This window comes from Lissotriton helveticus, chromosome 8 (assembly GCF_964261635.1).
Source record: "Lissotriton helveticus chromosome 8, aLisHel1.1, whole genome shotgun sequence".
In the NCBI taxonomy this organism is placed as follows: Eukaryota; Metazoa; Chordata; class Amphibia; order Caudata; family Salamandridae; genus Lissotriton; species Lissotriton helveticus.
In genome coordinates, this window is record NC_136069.1 from 1,054,672,771 (window position 1) to 1,054,694,214 (window position 21,444).

Below are 21,444 nucleotides of genomic sequence, written 5' to 3' on the forward strand. Positions count from 1 at the left end.
ATGTTATGTTAAGTTCATTGGTTAATTGTATGTTTTAAATTGTATGATAGTAAATGCGTTAATAAAATGTATTTATAAACTTGTAAAATGCATATTACTAAATTGAACTTATATTTGAAATTGTAGTACAATTTATAGCATTGTGAGTTCAGAATATTATGCTTGGTGGGGGCTCAAGCACAGAACGGTGACTGTTGTCACAGATCATGGCACCTCCTTTCTTAAAAATGTAATTTCAATTACATTGAACAGTGTTGGCTCCTCCACTGTGGTGGAGAAGTGTTGCCCCACTGCTTTTAAGCAATGTAAAGAAGAGAAACATAAAATGCTAATAACTTTAAGTTATTATCATTTTATGCTTCCTGACGTGTCCGCTTTCTTTGAGGCGGCCGGGTGGGCGGGCTGCTCTACTCTCCAAGCAGGGCAGGGGAGGAGTGATTTGCCCACTCCAAAGTGCGCAATGACTATTTGGTTGGCTCTCTTGGTCCGCCCAAACCAGTCAAGCGCACTTCCTTGTTCTCCAAGCAGGCTGCATTACAGCCTGCACGGACAGCATACCCACCCCTTCAGCCCCTTGTTGAGTGCCGTGTCACGGTGCTCAGACCAATCACAATGCTGCATTGCAGCATTGTGATTGTCTCAGGGGAGGGAGCTTGGCTGCCTGCTTCCTGTTCCTGTCAGAGGCAGGAGAGCAGGAGCAGAGAAGAAGCGGGACCGAGCCTCAAGGTAAGTTTAGATTTTGTTTAAATTATCTTAGGCCCCCCCCCTGCCCGACACCACCCACGACCCCTTCCCCTGCAAACCTCCCTTGCGAGCCCTGACCCCACCACTCCACCATTGAGCCATGTCGTCTGCCACTGACATTGAACTAATAATCCATATACTCTTTAAAAGTTCTATTTATATAATAATTGTGTTTGCTCTTCATTTATTTGTATGACATAAAGGTGTTGATATATTGGCCATTTGCCACATCTAAGTAGTGACACCAATGTAGTGTACCATCAATGCTGTGCCCTCAGTGCAGTTGATATAGACTATGTATTATGCTTATGGCAGCGCCACATTTGATAGGCGGCGACCTGCTAATGCAACTCAGAGCTCTGCATATCCTCGCCCCTTAATCAAATTCAGGCCTAGTATCACGTAGTGTGATGACGATTTGATATGGGGGTGGTTTGAATTACAGTGCAGGAATTGACATGATTCATTTATTTCACGTTACGCAATTCTCCCCAAATTACTTGATTTTTACATTCTGTAACATTTATTTATGTAAGAGACTTGATTGCGTAAAAACTATCTTGTTGAAACATTTTGTGCTCGAACCAGTCCCCCACAAATGTCTCGCAGGACTTTTTACCCAAAGTGTGTCTGTGGATTAAAGAAAAGACAGGTGAGATGCGAAGTAACCACAATTCATATTAAAAGTGCAATCTTACCCACATTTTATGTAACTAAAAAATGCACGATTTATATCACCTCTAATTAAAAGCCCAGGACTAATCAGGTCCTGTAATTGTATTCACAGTGTAAATGCTGGGTCTGCCATGTCTCAGAAATGCAACCACGAAGGAGTGGATTGAAGAACCTGAACCAAGGAGAGAGGTGAAACAGCAGGACCAGGACCTGAGTAGTTTGGCAGGCAGAGGACGGGTGGACACATGCCTTGTATGCTCTTCCTAAGTATGTGATCATGCGTGTATGAATGTATGTCTGTGTAAGCCTGTGAGAGTGCTTATGTATATGCTTGCAAGTGAGTGTGTTGCCTCTGGCATATTGATGGTAATTCTTAGAATATTGTTGTTATCCATGGCATGATGGTGCCCATCCCAATTACAATGTTAAACCTTGCATAATGATGGTATTTCGTGGCACATTGGGCATCGATTGCAAAATTGTGCTAACCCCTGAAAAAATGCTGAACGATGCAGATCGGCTATACTATGTGGCATATTCTGGGCAACCTTGGTATTTCTGGGTCTGGCAATGGTAGCATTCGTTTGACACAAGATGTGGGCATTCGCACATGTTACAGTGATCTGCTTTTCTAGTTTTGGCATTTAATGGGCCTTCGTTGCATATTGTTGCCATCTAAAGCAACATAATGCCGATCCTTGGTGATGCAAGCCAACTCTTAATTGTAGAAATTCTTGAAATGTTATGGTCATTCATGACATAATGGTGTCCACTGACCACCTTACTTACACTACTGGTCTTGTTATAATTTTGGTAATTCCTTTAAAATTGAGATGCTCCCTAGCATTATTGTGCCCAACCCTGCTATAATGTTAGTCCTGTCATACTGGTGGTAATTACTAGAATATGATGGGCTCATGGTTCCCCCCTCCGGTATAAAGCTGGCTCCATCATAATGATGTTTTTTTGTGTTTATTTAAATTGTTTTTCAATCTGGTGCATCCCGGTCCCTATGATTGCCCAGGTAAGGGCCTGGACCTCGTTGGTATTACAAATAAAATCCTTTATCCTTGCAACGTCTCTGCGGGCATGCAACGGAAGGTCCAATAACAACAGTTCCGGCCTACCCACATACAATAGGATCAACCGCACTTCCATCATTGAATATCTCATGTTGGAAGCTAAACATTGGGACAGGTTCAAAGATTTCAGGGTTGTACCAAGGCACGACAGTGACCATAACGCTCTGGTCCTGATGCTTAAGCCTGGTGCATTTGGTTTAACTAACCCTGACTCCAGCCCTAAAATGGCAGTGCCACCTTTTATTATATCCAATAACAGGAGAAGTTTTAAATGGCCTACATGTGTGGACTCTCCCATCCGACTTGCAGAAATATACCGGATTGCTACCCCGCTCATAAGTGAAATGGGGGGATCTACCTCTCATGGGCAGGCTATAGAGATTCACAGGAAGTTAGCCGTGAGCCTAGGGGAGGTATTCTATCCAGTCAGCGGGACCAAGCAGCCTAGGATTAGAACACATCCCTGGTATGACCATGCCTGTAAAAAAGCAAAGAGAGATCTCCTTGCAGCAATCAAATCTAAAGATACCCTAAAAATCCGAGCATCTAGATTGCTCTAAAAGGAGGAACTCACCAGGGGGAAGAGCGAGTGGGAGGAATCTAGATGGGATAAGTTAAGATAAGCACTCCTCTCAAAGGACGCTAAGACCTTTTGGGCCATCGCCACTTCGACGGCGGGAGGTGAGAGAGAGGCTGGGGTGTTGAATATTGCTCCCTCAGTGTGGGAGGCGCATTTTAAGGCACTCTACCCAAGCCCTGAGCAGGGGGCTTTTGTGTGCCTAGGTCGGGACAAAATGCCTAAAGTGGTTACGGTCCCTCGGACCTCCATGGCCCAAGACCTCCCGCATGAGTATAGACTGCCGGGGGTCTTGGGGCCTGGAGCTCTTGTGTCTCAAGGCCAGGATACGATGCCAGAAGTGGTTTCAGTCTCTGGGACTTCCACGGCCCCAGACCTCCCGCATGAGCATAGACTGCCGGGGGCCTTGGGCCTTGGAAACCGGATAGGACAGCTGGATGCCCAGGAGAGGATTGCCGCTAATAATCTAGACTCCATTTCCCTCAAGGAAGTGGAATCTGCAATTGAGAGACTGCTCCCGAATAAAGCCCCAGGCCTTGACAAGCTCCCGGGGGACCTCTTCCGTTCCCAATCTAAAATCTGGGTTCCATACCTGGCGGTCTTGTTCAATGCGATTTTGCAGGGTACCGCATTGCCAGAGACCTGGTTGGGAGCCGAGATTGTTCCCATTTATAAGAAGGGTTGTCCGCTTGTTCCATCCAACTATAGACCCATCAGCTTACTGGATACTACCCAGAAACTGATGGGCCGAATTCTACTCGATAGACTATTGGGCTGGATAGAGGAGAACAAAACATTGACCACCCTCCAAGCCGGATTTAGATCAGGTGTCTCGACCATGGACCAGATCTTCCGGCTCCAGGTCCTATACTGGAAAACTGCAAGAGTAGAGGGTGGCAGCCTCTACCTTGTCTTCGTGGACCTGGGCGCCGCGTTTGATCTGGTTCCTAGGGAGAGGCTTTGGACGGTGTTGGAGGAATTAGGTCTTCCGCCCTATTTACTGGATGCCCTAATTAGATTTCATACAGGGAATTATGCACAGGTGAGGTGTGGGAAGAACGGTGAATTATCGGCCCGTTTCCCTGTAACTCGGGGCGTACGTCAGGGCTGCGTACTGGCCCCTACACTTTTCAGTCTATATGTTAATGGACTGATAGATGAACTCAATAGTGTTAGGGGCAATGATGCTCCGCGCCTGGCTTCCGGCTGGGTGCCCGCTCTGATGTTCGCAGACGATACTTTTCTGTTGTTGCGGACATCATCGGGCATCCAGAGGGTCCTGGACGGGTTCGTGACCTTTTGTGCCTCGCAGGGATTGGAGGTTAACTTGGAGAAAACCAAGTTTATGATTTTCAATCCCCCAAGGCACACCCGCCCGAACCCCGTTCTGAGTGGCACTCCCTTAGAGCGAGATATGACTTTTATTTATCTGGGAGTTACGTTGACCGAGCACTTTGTATGGGACCAACAAGTATCCAAATCTTCCCTGAGACTGTCGCAGATTATGGGGGGTATTGGCAGATTCCATAGAACTTCAATATTCAAACCTGTTGCCCCATTACTCGAGATTTATAAAACACAGGTGAGGTCAGCAGCCTTGTATGCTGCAGAACTTTGGGGACACACGAACACACATAATTTACTGAAGGTAGAACAGGCCTTCATGCGTAGTCTGGTTGGCCTTCCCCAAAGCACGCCTCTTATACCACTACGGCTGGAACCCATCAACGAACTGGCAGCTGCACGGCCTCTACTCTACTGGAGAAGGCTCTGGTCTGTGCCAGAGCTTGCATCCTTTAGAGCAGAATTCATTGCAATTTGGGGGCAGCTAAAGAATAAAAACATACCCTGGCTAGTTCATATAAAGGCTCTCTTCTACCAAGTTGGTTTGTCCCAATTGTGGGACACACCGGAGGATAGCTGCGCGAGGACGCAAAGATCTGCGCTAGTGGCGGCAATAAGGTGTTATAACCTTAAAATACTATATTGTTCGACTTCCTTGGGTAGGCTGTCTACTGAGTTCCTATTGATGAAAATTGAACCCAAGACGGAGGTATTCTTGGACTTAGTGCAGCCTTTACTCGCAAGAAAATTATATACTCAATTGAGACACAGCTCTCTACCGATTGGGGCATTGACATCTAAATGGGTAAAGTCGATGGAGGGTAACTGTCCTGCCTGTAATTATAGCAAGGAAGACATTGTACATATTTTCTTTTTCTGCCCGGCATATAGTGAAATTCGGAAATGTTGGCTTATCCCATTGTGTAAAAACTTGGGACTTAGACAATGTGCACAAGCCTGCAGAGTTTTAACATATGATACTGCCCCTTCCATTGTCTTTGCTGTCTCCCGATTTTTATATGGCATGTGGCGGAGAAGAACTGTTTTTATTAACAAAAAGTAATGCCCCCTTGCTTTTTTCACATCTTTGATAACTCAATGTTTAATAACTTTACAAATTGTCTGTATTTATGGTTTTACTTCTGTGCTTGTATATATTTTATTGCACTTTTATGGTCATTGACCGAAATAAAGTTATCAAACGAATGAATGAATGTTTTTCAGATAGAAAGTTTATTAATTTTCTTTCTTTCAGTTTGCAACAGATAATGTATCTCATTTAATAGTAATTCATTAGTCTAGTCATTTGAATTCAGAATCAACAGTTTTCAGCAACAGGTACATTTTTGTACAGTACTTCTCATAACAGCAACCCGGTGTTTCATTTCAAAAGTTGTTTTGGCATCCTTCCATTATTGTTGAAAAGTTTAGGGTTTGCCACCTTTCCATTTCTTAGCAATAAGTAAATGAGCCATTCACATTGAATAAAGAATTATGTCCTCTCCATGATTCTGTGGTAATATCATAAAAGGGTTTGGTTGAATCTTGTAATTTATCATTCAGTTTGTGAATTATGTTGATCCAAAAGTCTGTCAGAACAGTACAGCCATCTGCCAGGTCTTGAAAAAATCAGTATTTAGTTTGTTTGCATCATTTAAATTCAGTGGAGTTATATAAAAATATTAGAGTGTAAGGTAGACTAGAATTCATAATAGAGTAGTAGTAATACATTTACAAAGCCTGTCAGGTACTATTGTAATTAGGTCCGAATAAATGCTTTCGATAGCCACTTGAAACACTTTTCTGCCCAGTGAGGGCTGCCATACAATTTAGCTTTCAGTAATTCAGAATACAATAAGAAATGGACAGTGTACCCATGCTAAATAATACTTTTTGTAAATTTGATGATTTAATGGAAGATGTAATTAGAACACAGTATTGGTCTAGAATCTATTGGGACCAGGGGTGGGAAATAGTTACAGGAAACAGAGGTCCCTATACAAAAGCATGCAATTAACGGTTGTCCTAATGTGAAAAATGAAACTTTCGAATTGATATTGAGACAGATGTACATAGATTTTCCCAGGTCACAAACAGCCCGATTCCCACATTTGAGCTGTGTGTGACCGGAAAAAAAGCCCTTTTTTATGTATCAAACCTTTTTTAGGATTCAGTAACCTATTAATGAATCAAAAAATGGGTCTGTGATTCGGTATTAGGAAAGGACGTGTTAAGGGCGTCCCTTCCTAATACAGTCGCAAAACATTTGTTGCATTTTATTGCCTACTGCAAGTAGCTGGTAAAGCATCCACAAACGGGATGGGGTCTCCAAGGGACCCCTTTGTGAATGGTTGCGAAAAAAAAATTTAAGCACAGGTAGGGGTCTCACAGACCACTTCCTACTCTTAAAAAAAGAAAAAGAAAACTTTTCATTTTTTTTTTTCATGCATCCCGTTTGCCTTTAAGGGAAACGGGCTGCATTGAATAAAAAAAGCTCCTTTATTTAAAAGCTAACACAGACATAGAGGTCTGCTCTCCCCAGCAGACCACCATCCCTGTGTTTTTCGTGATTCCCAATGGGTCGCAAATTGCGACCTACCTCATAAATATTAAGTAGGTAGGTCAATTGCAACCCACTGGGAATCACAAATAGTATAAAGCACACTCTTGTACATATCTGTTTTGATTTACTAATAGCAAATTGGAAAAATTGGTTCTTAGGAAATCGTAAACGGAAGTCTATGTAAATCTGGCCCTTTCTTCCATAGTTATAATTTGATAAATTCATAAGCAAGTTCAAGTGAAAATATAATTCAATCATGTATCAGCAAGATAAGTGAAAAGATGCTTGGTGCCTGCACATCAGACACCCTTTGATAAGGTCATGCCAGTGTGCAACACATAGGCCCTTATGTACAAAATTTCACATTTGTGATTCCAAAATAACAAATCCAAAGAAATTGCTAAATGGGAATCACAAATTGAAATGTACATAAATTGTGATTCCCTAATAGCGATTCTTACAAAGTTGCATTAGTTATCAAGAAATCTCAATTTAGGAAATCGATAAATTGATATTTCCTAGTGGGATATCACACAACATACAAATATGTGCCATAGAGTCATCTGGTAGCCTTTGCTGAAAGTGGTACCATTCATCGTTATATTTGCTATCACAGTTCGCATCATAGGTGAGTTGCCATCACTTTAGTATATGTATTTTTCACCTGGTTAGCGCCCTTATTTGAGAGAAAATACTTAGTGGAAATTGCTAACTGTGTTTTTGATTCATGGAATGCCAAGGTTTAAAATATATTACAAATATGTTATAGGAACTTATTTGTTTACATTGTTGCTGAACATGCTATTTAAAGAGTAGCAAAGCACATCATTTTCGCCTTATCACACCCCATTTCACTAAATACAGAGGGTGTGGTCCTGTCAATGAGACCTATCTGGTGTTCCTCCAGAAGGTACAACATATGGTTTCCTGAGTCTTAGAAAATCAATGTTGTGCCCATTCCTTCAGATGAAAGCCTAATACCTTACTGTTCGCCCAGCTCAGAGAAGGGGGCCTTAAATACTGTTAAATAACAACTCCAAAATGCCTGTTCGCTGGGATCCTTCATTTGTTTTGAGAAAAAAATACATTGGCACAGGCTAACCTCCCTAATCAATATGTATTATGCTTGTCATTCTTTGTATCTCTTGTGATTGGTCACAATCACAGGGATTGTGGCATACAAGGAACAGCAGATCAGCATCCCTGTGTTTCTTTAAATTTGCATCTGGTTACCATCAGATCCGTTTTGATGATAATAGCATTTCCTAAACGCCCATTTCGCAATTAGGAAATGCTATGTATGTACGGTTAGGAAATCGCAAATAGGAAAGCCCTCTTTGCGATTTCCTAAACAGTGAATCACAAAATGTAATTTCTAGTGGTTAGAAATCGTATTTCGTGACACCACATACCCCTTTCATACATAAGGAAAGGTACGTTTTGCATTTCTTAATGGCCAGCAATAATGATTTGGACCGTTAAGTAATGCAAATACGGTTTGTAATTATGGGCCATGGGCCAGATGTACGACCATTGAATTTTGCGACTCACAAATTGTGACAAATTGCAAGTCGCAAAATTGAATGTACAACAGTGTCTCAGACACTGTTTGCGATTCCCAATAGAGTTGAAAATTGCATGCCTCATGAATATTAATGAGGCTGTCGCAATTTGCGACCACATTGGGAATGGCTGGCACTCCCAGGGATGGTGGCCTGCTGGGGTCAGCAGAACACCAGGTCTGGGACTGCTTTGTCAATAAAGCAGTTTTTTTATGTAGCCCGTTTTCTTTAAAGGAAAATTGGATGCATTTAAAAAAGAAAAATGAAACTTTTCAGTAACATTTTTGAAGGGCAGGCACTGGTCTCTGCTTGCTCTTAAAAAAAAAATGCGCATCCATTCACAAAGGGAAGGGGTCCCCTGGGGACCCCTTCCCTTTTGTGAGTGCCTTACAACCCTTCTGAGAAAGGTGGTAAACTATGAGTGTTTTGCGACCGCAATTACGGTCGCAAAACAATCATACATTGGGTAAGATCTCGCTATTAGGAAGCGATGCCCTTGGCACGCTCCTTCCTAATAGTGAGTAGCTAACCCTATTTTGCGAGTCGCTAATAGGCTAGTGACTCGCAGAATAAGGATAGAACATTGGGCTGACCTATTTTGCCGTAGCAAAGGGTCCAAAATCCCCTTGCGACTGCAAATAACAGTGATGCATCTGGCCCATAGTATTTTATTCATACAACCATTTTTTTTTTTGTAAACATAGTTTTATTGGTTTTCTTGCAATAGATACATATTCTCCAGTACATTCCCAAGCATTCCCCCCCCCTTACCACATTAATCCTTGGATACAAATACACATTAAATTGCACTGATTCATATTCTTATCCATTTTCCCGTTACATAATAATACTAAATGACTGCGAGCTCCTGATCCCTTGCAATGACGGTTAATCATCAATGTTTACATATTATTTGGGGTAACTGAACAACTAGAAACTCCTCCCTCCTCCCCCTTCCTCCCTCCCCCACACCGGTGTGTTCTGCAATCATACCTCTGGTATAGATAATGTTGTGTTGATAACAATCTAGGATGTTCGTTCTGGGTTACTGTCATCCCTGTGCCCCTTATTGTGTTCTTCCCTCTCCTCCCCGTTCGAGTGGCGTACTAGTGTCTGAACCAGCTCCTCCCATGCTCCCGCTGCTTCTAGCGCTTTTTTTCATTATTTTGTCGTCGCGCCGCTGGAGGCGAACTGCCCCCTCGCTACTAGCCCACTTAAGCAATTCGACCTTCCACCTCTTAGCACTAGGACCTTCCCTTGCTTTCCAACGCATCGTAATTTCCCTTTTCGCTAGTACTAAGCTCATATCTACGAACTTACTAGTTATCTTGGTCTTGGAGGCATGAGGGAACCAGTGCAGCACGCACGCAGCCATATCGAAGTCCAATTGGCGCTCTTCAATTAAATTCAATAGGTCATCCACCTCTGCCCAATTCTGTCCCAGGCTCAGACATCCCCACAACATATGCTCCAAGTCTGCTCACACTGTTGCTCTTTTATTATATCAGGCAAAAATAGATTAGGTCAATAAAAAGGTTAGTAAGTAATAGTCTGTGACGTTTTGGATTCTCTACAGAGAGGGAATCGTTATCAGGACTAAGCTATATTTGATGAAGGCCAGAGCTGTTAATACACTAAAGAGACAAAAAAGGAATTAGAGGAGATCATGGAGCCTCATATTTATGACAGCAAATTGCAAATGATTGAAAATTATGGCATACAATACTCACATAGACCCACAGTTGGTATAGTGGTCAAAGAAAGGGAAATATGTTAACCAAAAGCTGAGCAGCCTCTGATGTACATGATTAAAGGGATCGAAGCTTCTCGTCGTCTCAGTGAAAGAGATTAATGTAGAATGTTTTAAACATTGCGAGAAATACAGGTTGGCTGTAGCAATTTGCCACGGAGATTTGCAATAGACCAAAATATCCACTCCCTCACCCTTGAGAAAGTATTTTTAATAAATAGAAAATTGTGATTATTTACATGTGTTTAAGCTAGCATAACTAGAGTGCAAATTTAATTTACTGGGCCTTTGCCTGTTAACACTGATATCCATTTTAAAGTTGCTGAAGAAAGTGTGGCTTTTAAAATTGCACGAAGAAGTTTGTTACATCATGTTTCTCTTCTGTGTTTTTTCTTTTCATTAAACAATCGATGTAAGATTCATTTCATGGTGTTGTTTTCTTGTGTTTAATAAAATGTATTTAGTACCTTAGGAAGAAGCCATGGGGATATGTCATATATTGCAACATTCAAGGCTGCTACTATTGCACTGAAAAGCAGTACAAAAGGGGGTGGTGATGGACGGAGCATCTGAATCAATCAAACACTCACATCCAGTCAAAAGATCTGGGTTTAATCCATCACCGTTCTTTAGCCCACTCTGCCACCCCAGTTCAGACATGGCCATATGCAAATCAGTCTGACCCTGTGCCTCATGGGAACAGTCCAGCCCGGACTGCCAAGCCATGCCTTCCCTGGACCGGAAACAAGCTTCCGTGGACCGGTTTCTGGCATTCCAGCCGTCTTCAGCCCGGCTCGCTTGAATCCAGTGGCAAAGTGAGCAAGGGACTCACGTCTATTGCCAAAGCCACAACTTTATTTAGTTCGTTTGAAGATGGCGTATTGTTTAATTTGATTCAATAGTGCAGTGTTATTTCACTTGATTATAGGGTGAAGGTATTCTGCACTTATTCACAATTTATGCGTTTCTTAAAATAACTTAGTTTATGTAGTACAATTTCTACATTGTTGATTGGTTTTTGTCATGTATTTTTCTTTGCACAGCCCTATGATACCACTCCACGCCTAGTGTGGTGTCTTTCACTTCTCTGAAACTATAAAATATGCCCTTTCTAGAATGTGAGCCTGACTAGACCAACCAGAGACTTTCTCGAGACCTTTCGCTTGTTTCTACAAAGGCATTCTCTGTCACAGTCAATTTTTGTTTCGTTTATGCTTAGAGACTCTTCTTTGCATTGCATACAAACAGTCCCCAGTCTCCTTGTCGGACTGTTATCTGACTTTATAATTTGACGATGTATCTCTTTGCTCGGAGGCAAACTACATGTTGGCCCTTTTGTTGATTACTCTTACTTGAGGTACGAAGTGAGTAGATTTATGCAATTTCATTACTGAACTATGTATGGTTAAAGATTATTCCATTATGCTGTGACTTCTTGCAATTGGCCTTATTTTTTACCCGTTAATGATGCTGATTTGAACCGGACTAATTAACTCCTTTCTGCCTTCTGTAATGATACTTAATTCTGAATAAACCTTTAATGAGGCTGACTGACTTGGAATTTTGTCCTGCAAAGGTTTTCTTTTTTTATTCACGCGCCCCCTGTCCTTTGGGACTGAGCCGCGGTCGGTAGTGGGAGTACCTGCCGGTGGTGACGTGGGGAGGGGGAGGGGCAGGGTGGGGGGTAGTATACTATGGATTACGGAAGTTTACAGGTAAGTAAACATATAAATAAATAAAACGACTTTCGTTGCGTGCACTGCATCCCCAAATGCAATGCAGTGCGCTCAACGAAATCCGTTTTATTTTTTATATGTTTACTTACCAGTAAACCTCCGCAATCCATAGTTTACTACCCACCACCCTGCCCCTCCCCCATCCCACGTCTCCGCCCGGCAGGTACTCCCACTACCGACCGCAGCTGTTGGGACTTACACCTTCCCGCGCTGTGGGTTGGCCCTTTTCATTTATTAGTAAAAGCCCGACACCCATAGGAATGTTTGGTCTATTGTAAGTGTTCATAGTACGATTACACCCCCGGCCCATGGTATAATGTTGCCATATTAAATAGTGTACTTTTATTGCATAATGTAGACAGTCAAGGCGTGAAATGATGATACATAGGCAGCCGTGGTCGGTAGTGGGAGTACCTGCCGGGTGGTGACGTGGGGAGGGGGAGGGGCAGGGTGGAGGTAGTAAACTATGGATTACGGAGGTTTACAGGTAAGTTAACATATAAAAAATAAAATGAATTTCGTTGCGCGCACTGCATCGCATTTGGGGATGCAGTGCATGCAACGAAATTAGTTTTATTTATTTATATGTTTACTTACCTGTAAACCTCCGTAATCCATAGTTTACTACCCCCACTCTGCCCCTCCCCCTCCTTACGTCACCGCCTGGCAGGTACTCCCACTACCGACCGCGGCTGTACATAGGCATGCAAGGCAGAATCGGTCATGTGTCACAGTAGTATATGCAAGTACCTGAGGACAATAATTAATTGAGGTTGGGACATCAAACATGCATTTACCAAAAATGAAATGCTTTTTTTCATGACAATGATAACCTTTTTTTCTTTGGAGAATTGAGTTTATTACTCCAAAATGAAACCCTTCGATTGGTAATTAGGTTCTCAGATCAGTGTTGCCAGTGGGTGCAAAGCTGGCATGTGAATGTCTCAAAGTTACTAATTGATAGCTTGCGAACACATTTTTTTGTGCATTCCCCAGGCTAAACTACTGACAGAACTCAAGCGACATGCACTTTTTCAAATCAAGACCGATGTGTGTGAGTAATGACACATGTCTTCTGCAGAAGCCATGAACGCATATTTCATTAATTCATATTGTACTAATGTCTACAGTATACATTTTCCACTTATAAGCCTGGCGTATGCCTAAGGCAAATTTTCTGAATGTTTGAATCTTTTTTCTAAAGAGTGAAATACCAACAGCATTCTTATACAATAAGTCTAGTGGATTATTAGAGAGGCAAGATTTTTATTAAAATACATGAATATGATTATTTCATTAAATAGCATATGTGACACTCTCTCAGGAAAGAACACTTTGCCAAAAGAAATGACCCTCAAGTAAGAAGATCAGTCTGTCTGTCTTTCTCCCCTCTCTCTTTGTCTTTTTCTCTCACCCTTGTTTCTCTTCCTCTCACTCTCTTCTTTTTATGTGTCTCTCACTGACTCGAGTTCTCTCAGTGAAAGGAAAAGAGGGTTTCAAGATGTCAAGCTGGCGTTATTGCATCCTCTTGTGTCCTTGTGTCAGTCAGATTACTTCTCTGAGCACATTCCACATGTTGTCCTTTAAAAGACTATCAAACCAAATGTAGTTTCAGGGGTTTTATAATTCTCAGAAAATCCGCTTCAAGTCAGACACGTGTTGGGAATGAATTCCAAAGGTAAGAGCCCTGTAAGCAATGTTTTGCCTCAGAGAAGCTATATCTTCCTGAGTGGATAGAACATTGGTCTTGGGTTCCTTCTTATTATTTTACCACTCAGCTGGTAAGGTGCTTTTGGATTGGGAATATGGAAGAGTGTATTTCCATGGTGAACCTTCTGATTATGGCATACTAGTTTTTTTAGCATCCATTGTGTTGTTGAGTGTCAATCAGGAGACATCAACATTTACAAAGATTTACTGTACCTCGGTCCATCAGCTCGTGGTGGTTTCCTTGCAAGATAGGTTTCGTGTGTATGCAAGAGTTATGGAAATTAGTTTTATACTTCCCTGGTTTTCCTAAATCAATGAGAAATTAACACTTCTTATTAGTGATCAGACTGCATACTTCCCACTTTATTGCAGTCTTGCGCTGTGCCCCAAAGAGATGTGCCAGTGTTTGCAAATTGATCATAATCCTGAATCCCAGAAGACATTTCCATATATACCTCAGTTGGCTGTGAAGTACTTTCCCCTTTTATGAATAGGATCCTTTGTAATACTGGCCCTTATGTTGACACGATCCACATGGACAAATGGGGCATGGCTGCTTCAGGTTTTTACTAGACTTTTAGTACTGAAAAGGGATCCGTAGCCTGGCAAGAGTGTTGGGTAGAATTTATTTTGTCATCGGTAGGGCATTGAGGAAGTCTCCCATGATTGCACTATTTCACTTATTGCAATCACCACTGAAGGTAACCCAAAGACCACAACGTTCATTATATAATGGACTTTTGGCTGGAAATCAAAGAACTTTCCTTCTCTACAGGGTTGTCTCGAAGATCTATTGCTACTATGTAGGTATCAATGAGCAATGTTTTGTAAGGCCCTCATTTTATTAATAAGAATAAGAATAAGGTGATCCATTTACCGTAATACTATTACCCCATCACAGGGTATTTCCAAGTGGCATAGATAGCACTTGCTCTGAGTTATTAATGTGAAAATGAAGCTTATCACGCAAGACCTGGCCCTCGTCACCAGCCGACTGGACTACGGAAATGCCCTATACGCAGGAACCACCGCCAAACTTCAGAAACGACTACAACGCATACAGAACGGCTCCGCACGACTCATCCTCAACATCCCTCGCCACAGCCACATATCCGCCCACCTGAGAAACCTGCACTGGCTCCCCGTCAACAAGAGGATCACGTTCAGGCTCCTCACCCATGCACACAAAGCGCTCCACGACATGGGCCCCGAATACCTCAACAACCACCTCTCGTTCTACACTCCCACCCGCCAACTCCGCTCCGCCAGCCTCGCCCTCGCCACCATCCCACGGATTCGTAGAACCACCACCGTAGGAAGATCATTCTCCTACCTGGCAGCCAAAACATGGAACTCCCTCCCCGCACACCTACGAATGACTCAGGACCATCTCACCTTCAGGAAACCCCTCAAGGCCTGGCTTTTCGAGCAGTAGGAGCACCCCCCTCCCTCCTTCAGCGCCATGAGACCCTCACGGGTGAGTAGCGCACTCTATAAATGTTCTGATTGATTGATTGATTGACCTGTTTCCAAGTAGGCCCTTGTATATTCGATAATTCACACGTCAGATAGAAATCTGACTGAAAGGTATTCAGAATTTATCAGATGTAATAATAGTTCCATGCTCTGAGTTTGTGAGGAACGACTTGGATTTTGGCTTTGCTTCTGCTGCTTACTGCAATATCCACCTGGCCTTTTAAATACAGGACCTTTTCCCTCTGTCTGTTAAATCCTGGAAAGGTTATTCTGTCAAAATATACTGAAGGGTGTGATCTTTATTGCACCAGATAATTACCGGATGCAATACCCATCGCATTATTTGTAACTGCGATCCTTGCACAAACTTGTGTTTGCACAATGATAACAAATTAACAGGCCTGGTGTAATCAGGCATGCTGAATATATTTTTCCAGCACACCAAATTCCTCTTATTTTGCCCTTTGTTTCTGAGTTTTTTTCCCATGATATACCTCGGCAGGTTTGACTAGCTGAAGTCCATCGGGGGAAAACTGTAAAGGTGTGACTATTGTGACCTTTCTGAGTTGTCTGCTTCAAATGCACTGTTAAGTTGTTGCCTGATTTTATTTCCTAACATCTTTTCTTTTTTCGTATACCTTACCTTTAGTGACAGCACCACTATCTAGGAATGAAATCTTCTCCTTCATGTACCGTTTGTAAGGTGCTGCATCACTTTAGATCCTATATTCTAGTAAGTGTGATGCTATGTACATGGGTATAAAGTGTCGTGCTTTCTTTTTTGATGGCTTATGCAAAGTTAAAAACATTGAAAGAAAGTCAGTAGCATTACTCTTGTGCTATTTCGTTAAAATGAACGCATTTAAATATTTGTAATTATTTTCATAATATTCACACCATTTGTTAAAGCATATGCATTTCATTAGTTTAAATCATTTTCATAATATTCACAAAACCACGTTAATTATCTTCTATTTTACTGCATCTGCCAACGCTGCTTATGTAGTTCATTCCATTTATTTGATTTGCAAGGCTCTTAATGCAATATCTTGTCTTTATGATCAATGTTAGGCGCGTTATCTACAAGCTTTACTTTCCTGATTGGAATATAAATCCGAGTTCTCATCGCTCTGTACTTTGTTCATTCAAATGTATTCATGGTGTCCAACGTCTGTTAACATCTCCTTTACAAGTCTTACGATACTTCCCCAAGGCTGTAAAAATGAAATAAAAATACTCGTTACAAGCCCATTATGTGCTATTACTAGCCAATCAAAACTATTGCTTGGTGTTCTTCAATTCAATTCAAATCATTTAAATTATATTCTCTTCATTTCTTGTTAAATTACATTTCTTTGTATCAGTGATTTTTAACCATTTTGTTCTATTAATCACTGCCAATTCTATTTGTACTAATTCACAGGGCGGGCAAAAACATTGGGTGGAGGGACCAACAGCTGTCGGTCAGCCACGGCCGGCAGTGGGAGTACCTGCAGGGCGGTGACGTGGGGAGGGGGAGGGTGGGGGCTAGTAATGTATGGATTACAGAGTTTTACAGGTAAGTAAACATTTAAATAAATAAAACTAATTTTGTTGCGCGCACTGCATCGCAGTTGAGGATGCAGTGCACTCAACGAGAAAAATGATAATAACGTGTGATTATCATTTTATTTTTCATGTCTTCGCTGCTGAAAGAACAGTGGGGGTGATGCCCCTCAGCCTTAATGGAAGAGCCACCGCTGTAATTCACCTTGCCAATGTGCACATATTCTATTGTCTAGTTATGTTTCTCTAATCAGTATTAATCTTCTTAAGGTAAAATGACTGACTTATGGATATTTTTAGAGGATTGTGCGACAGGGCAGTGCAACATGTTACCTAGCTGCACTGTCCCACGTCACAGGGAAAGGGCAAGAATACGCTGCATTCATCCAATGTGGCGCATTCGTGTCCCTTATCCCTGTGATCAAGTGGATTCTGCAGCCTAGCGCCAATGCAGGCATGCTTGTACCATTTTTCAAGGGTGCCTGTGTTGTAGGCACGTTCGATTTTGTGTAGGAAAGGCCCCCTTCCTGCACAAAAACAATCCATAGAGGTGTTTCCTCTTTCTGTGAGTGCTGAACAATACAGCACACAGAAAGATGAAGTAACAAGGAGAAATTAATGATATTTCTTCTCGTTACATCTCTTTTAGGGAGGCATATCTTTTTGGCACATTCCCAGGTTTGGTAAATTTGAAAATGCGTCGAAAACCATGGAATTTGTGTGGGAACACCCCGACAATGCATATGGAGTGCCTCCCTCATGCAGAGTAATGACACACAGTGATTTGTGCTGTATTGCATTACTCCATATTTTTTAAGTCATTCAAAGCCACACAAAGTGGGTTTGCATGGCTTCATTAATATGACGTAGAAGTTTGTGTCATTCATGTACCACGTTGCGTGGTGCAAGCATGACACAAAGCCCTCACAAATATGCCCCTTAATGTGTCATCATATGCTATCATTTATGCTTTCAAGCAAGTTAAATAAACAATATTTATGACCTCAAATTTCAGTGTTTCCAAAGTTGATGTTTTTCTGTGTTTACACCAATATGTTCAATATTCCTAGCTTGATTATGCCTATCTAATTTTTCATTTAAACATGTTGATAGTTTGTGGCCTGTGTTATGTCCTTACTTAAGAGTTCTCATTTTCAATACCTATCCTCCTTTCAGTCACAACTGGCCAAAGAATGTGTATGTCAGTAAAATTAAGAATAAAAAATTAAATTACATTTAAAGTGTAAGTGCATGTTAAAAGATCTTGTGGATAATACTGTTTTTGTTTGAAATATCTGGATAAAACTACAGTTTGCATGAAAGGAATAGATGCGAAATGTACCATATAATTTGATTCAAACTGGCAGCAGCAGGAGCTCATATGTAAGTTTATGCAAAAAGAACAGATGATTGAGGGGATGCTGAACCGGAAACAAATGTGGACTGGAACCAAGTATCCTGAAGCACTGAATCACTGTGCCACTAGATTCAAGCTAGTCTGGCTGATGAGGGGTTGCTCCCAAACCGGTCCCAGGATGCTTGTTTCTGGTCCAGGGAGGACCTGACTTGGCAGTTCTGGCTTGAGTGTGTCCATGAGTAGCAGAGTCAAGACTGATTTTCATGCGGCTGCGTCTCAACTGGGGTGGCATGGTGAGCAAAAGAAGAATGGATTTAACCTGAATCTCTTGACAGGCAGTGAATATTTGATTTGTTCTGCATTCCATCCATCATTTGCATGTGTTTTAACTTCTCACCCTAAGTGCACCGGGTATGCCCAGACGTGGGCCCCTGGATCACTGTGCCTCTGGATTCAAGCAAGTCTGGCTGATGAGGGGTGATGCCCCGAAACCGGTCACAGGATGCATGTTTCTGGTCCAGGGAGGAGCTAGCATGGTAGTTCAGGCAGGACTGTTCCCATGAGGAGCAGGGCCAGGACTGATTTGCATTTGGCTGTATCTAAACTGGGGTGGCATGGTGAGCAAAAGAATGATGGATTTAGCCCAGATATCTTGACTGGGGGTAAATGTTTGGCTTGTTCTACATTGTGTCCATCATTTGTGGGCCTTTTGTGTTCATAATTAAGTTTATAACATTTTTCGAGGTGCAAGAAGTGTTTGAGCCTGCAAAGAAGGCCGTAAATGCTAGAATTTGGATACCTTCATAACAGTACATGGACAATATTTCTGCACTACACCAAAACCTTGGCAGCCTCTTTTTCTCTTGAAACTGATAGCTGATTTGTAGATTTCATTTTATTTCCCTTATACTATCGCTAGCCTACAAATCCTTCAAAACAGATTTTTTTACTAAGGTTCTAACCAGTACTAAACCCTTTCATTGGGTTTGCGCATCTGTGCCAAAGCTTTTCTACAAAAAGTGGCTTGAGGTTTTCGAACCACATGTATCTCTTTGGTCTCTATGGGGCAGATGTACAACGGTTTTTAGCATGCTCAAACGGGTCTTAGCCCGTTTGCGCACGCTAAAAACCATGGGCCCATGTAAAAACAGTATTTGGCGACTCACAAAATACTGTTTTGCGACTCAGTATTTTGAAGGGGTACATAGCCATGTATGGATGTTTTGCAACTGCAATTGTGGGTGCAAAACACTAGCAAATTACCACCTACTTCAAATAGGTGGTAATGCATTCACAAATGGGAAGTGGTCCCCAGGGGACCCCTTCCCCTTTGCCATATGAAGTGATGAGGTAGCTGCAGCAGTATTTTATCATGGTCTTAGTGAAGAGTTAAAGGAGGCTTGGTCAGTGTTTGATAGACTCTCTGTAAGATCTTTAATACAGCTGAAATGATCACCCAGGAGGCAGGTTGAAGTGCAGAAATACAGGTTTATTCCAGGGTAAGAAGAAACCATCCAGGTCCCATCCAGTACAGGTAACAGCTCAGTCATTGGAACCAATACAATTCTGTTACCTGGGATACCAGGAGTCAACATGGAACCTCTAGTAACCATGGCACCATGACATCAGCAGAAGGCCCAGCATCAGTATGCCACACACCTTCCCCATTAACAGAAATAAATCAAATCAGAGACGAGGTAATGAAAGAGAAGAGAAGAAAAGAAGAAGAAATAAACATAAGCATATGTTTTCAAGATACAAAGTCTTTTAAATAGCTTGGCCTCTTAACATTCCTAGAGGACAAACATGGAGAACAACCAGAAGCAGTACCAGTATCTTTTCTTATTACAGATTGTTCACAGCACTCAGCCCCTTTGTACACTGAGACCATATTCAAATGCCAAACCCTGTGATCATGAGTTCTAACAGCATTTTTGAACACTTTATGACTCGTATGGGCTTGGAGAACTTGACTTTGGAACCAGGTTGCCTGATGACAACTAAATCACCATCCTTGACCATGGTCTCTTTAGTGGATTTCTTAGAGTCAAAGTATAATTTCCTGGATAAGCACCTGGCTTCTTCTCTTTTGCGCCAGTCAGGAGAGACTTTCTCAGACAAAGAGGAAGAAGCAGACTACTCAAGATGCCTTACCCAAGAGAGCTCAACTAACGTACAGGGAGGCCTACCTTCAAAAGGACAAAAGGTGACTTACCAGTCATGCTGTGTGGTGTCTCCCGATAACTTTCAACCTTTTTAAGAACCTCCTTTTTCCAATTAAGACCAGCACTCTTGGTCCAACAGATGGTTTACTTCAACACCCTATTGATCCTTTCCACCATTCCATTGGTCTCTGAGTGGTAAAGGTAACATCTCTTGTGCCTGATGCCACGACTTTTAAGAAATGCTTCCATTTCTCGTGAAACTAATTTCACACCATTATCAGTGAGGATGGTCTCAGGGTATCCATCTTTGGCCATGAGAGATTCTAAAAATGTAAACATGCACAGTCTCTACACTAGAAGTAAAATGAACATTAGGCCACCAGGAGAATAGATCTATAACCACTAAAATGAAAACTTGTTGACCATTTGAGTGAACCTGCCCTAGTATGTCCAACGCCATAACTTTCCAGGGCCCACGAAGAAGTTCCCTCACCACCATGGGCTGGACCCTTGTTATCTTTGACTTCTCACTGGCACACACAATGCAATCCCTCACAACTCTCTCCACACGTAAGTCCATGCCCGGCCACCAATAATAGGACCCTAGTCTCTCCTTGGTTTTTGACATACCAGAATGTGACCTGTGGGCTAATTCGATTAAGGTTTGATGAAGTTTAAGTGGTGGGACAAGTCTCGGTCCACGTAGAAGCACACCATCACAAACTGCCATCTCATCTTTAAGACCCCAAAACTTGGCAGCCTCTTCTGATGCTTGTTTCTTTGAGTGCCAACCTTTGTGAATGAGAGACAACAGTTCGGAAAGAACAGGGTCAGAAGACAGCTCCAGACGCCATTGATCCTAATCAATGATCCCATCCCCAACAACACACACGTGAAGATCGTTATCATCATAATCCTCATCTTGGACATCACCTTCAACCTCTCCCACTAGCCTCGAAAGGGTATCAGCTATACCATTCTCCACACCAGGAATGTATCTAATATCGAAATTGTACTCCTGGAGAGCAATGACCCATTTCATTATTCTGCTAGAGACCAGGTCTATCCCTTTTTGTGTGAAAATTTCACAGAGAGGCTTATGATCAGTCTTTAGCACAAACTTAGTTCCCCACAAAAACTTTTTAAGCTTCTTGATGG